This window comes from Miniopterus schreibersii (genome assembly GCF_964146895.1).
Source record: "Miniopterus schreibersii genome assembly, chromosome: 3".
NCBI lineage: Eukaryota > Metazoa > Chordata > Mammalia > Chiroptera > Miniopteridae > Miniopterus > Miniopterus schreibersii.
This window is the reverse complement of record NC_138103.1, coordinates 86,832,191-86,834,243: the sequence shown is the minus strand read 5'-3', so window position 1 is coordinate 86,834,243 and position 2,053 is coordinate 86,832,191. Positions and strand designations below refer to the sequence as shown.

Below are 2,053 nucleotides of genomic sequence, written 5' to 3'. Positions count from 1 at the left end.
TAAAATAAAGCCTCTAATTATTTTTCATCCTTGACACAAATTATAAAAATATGCTCTTTCAAATTGTTTTTGACAGGTTTCACACACATCTGAGTAATTTTTAGTCCACAAAGACAGCTTTATTAACCCAGTAAATGAAGACCTAATCTCTTTGCACCCCAAACCCCTCAGAAGGATGGGGCTGGGTAAGGGAGAGACCTGGGTAGGAAATGCCCCCTATCCCTCAACAAAGAAGACTGAAGGGAGCAAAAAGGGCTGGGCAAACAGGTATGTGTGCGGAGGATTATTAGACCAGCAAGGTAGCCGAAGAGGAAGAGGGGGATGGGGAGGGCCAGGGATCTGTTGAAGGCCCAGAAAAAACAAGAGGGGCTGGGGCTAGAGATCCAAAGGATGTGGGAAGTGTGGGGCCCGAGCCCAGAAGTGGGGTCCGTTCAGTAGCAGGGTGGTGGTCCCTTGGCTCCCCTTCCTCGTCTCCTCCTTGTGTTTGAGTTTGGTCTTCCTGCTGCTCCTCCCCAAGATCCCGGTCAACAGGCTGCTTGCAGATGGGGCAGGTCTTCCGGGTCCGAGTGAGCCAGGGGTCCACACAGCGGCTGTGATAGGCATGAGCACAGGGAAGTACCCTCAGCTTGTCCCCATCCACATATTCATCCAAACAGATGGCACAGATATCTTGCTGGTCTCCACTCTGATAGACATGTATAGGAATCTGCTTCAGTTGCTCTTTGGTCAGTCGATTTCGCTGGAGCTGTTTCTGGTATTGGATATAACGAACCATCATCACTGCCCCTGCCACCATGATCATTCCCACGACCATTGTGAAAGAAATGAGGTAGTAGCCCAAGAAGAAGCTGTTTTCTGGGACCAGGAGCACCTGAGCCCCGTTCTGGTAGAGGAAGAGGGCGCGCAGGTACTCGGAGCTCGTCTCCCCGATAAACACAGACGGGATCCAGATCTGCTGCCGGATCGCCGCGCTGTCCCACATCATGCTCATCAGCCTGTTGGAATTCACGTTGTGTACCACAGCTGCACCATACCCGGACCTCTGAGCATTGAGGACCTTGACGTCGAAGGCACAGTCGAATCTCCGCAGAAGTGCAATGAAGACTGACCCGTTGACCAGGACGAGGGGCGGCGGGGCGATGCGGCTGCAGGCATTGGCTGGGTGAGCCTCCACCAGGAACCCCTTAAGTCCCGCCGGGCTCAGGGCCGACCCAAAGAGAGCTGGGAGGTCTGCAAAGTCCATGCTGACATTGTGGTCCAAAGTCGCTCGAATGAGCCCCCAGGTGGGGGCTGCTCCCCACAGCACAGCGGCCACAAGCGCAGGGAGCAGGAGGGCCGAAGGGCGCATGGCAGCGGGAGGGCGGGGACAGCGAGGCGCCGCTTCCGCGGCAGGAGCGGGAGAGGGGAGGTCTGCGCCCTCTCTGCCCCTCCTTCGGGATCCCGGGGGCCAGTCACCTCCAGGTGCCACTTCCCAGCTCCATGGGGGCGGGAGGAAGGAACCCGACCCGGGGAGTGAGATAGCCAACCCCGTTGGTGGATCTGGGCCTGCGACACTAGAAGTACCCTCTTCCGGTACAGGGATAAAACAAGGACACGGAACGGAGGCGAGCACAGGTGCCAGGAAAGCTTCCGGAAGGGCGTGGAGCTCCAGGCAGTGGGCCTTGGGTCTTCCCGGTTCCCTGGAAAATGGTTTCTGACAAGGAAAGTCAGGCCGCTTCCGCTTCCGGGATTGGCCGCTGAAGATGGACTTCCGTTCCTCTCCTGCTCCTTCCGGTCGCTGCCACGGCAGCAGAACCTTCTGGTCTCGCGAGAGCCCGCCCCATACCCCGTCTCACACCCGCCCGCCGCTGGGCTTCCTGTGCCCGCAGCGCTGCCCCTGCCTCTGGGCGCCGGGCCCGCTCCCTCTCCAGTCCAGGCGAAGCCAGCTGAGTCTTTTCCAGATTATTCATTTTAATGGAGGTTTTGTGGCAGATGAAGCTAAGGTAAGAACGCGCCCCAGCATCTACAAGTGTGAGTCCTGCTTGTCCTGTCTCCCAAACAAGCATCTGAATCT

At 57.3% G+C, this 2,053-nt stretch overlaps 1 pseudogene across 1 annotated transcript; it reads right to left on the bottom strand.

Moving 5' to 3' along the window:
- Positions 1-286: 286 nt before the first annotated feature.
- On the bottom strand, positions 287-1,348 carry LOC308555050 (E3 ubiquitin-protein ligase RNF167 pseudogene; annotated as a pseudogene). The gene has a single exon. The product of its transcript is annotated as an E3 ubiquitin-protein ligase RNF167 pseudogene (transcript).
- Positions 1,349-2,053: the final 705 nt, after the last annotated feature.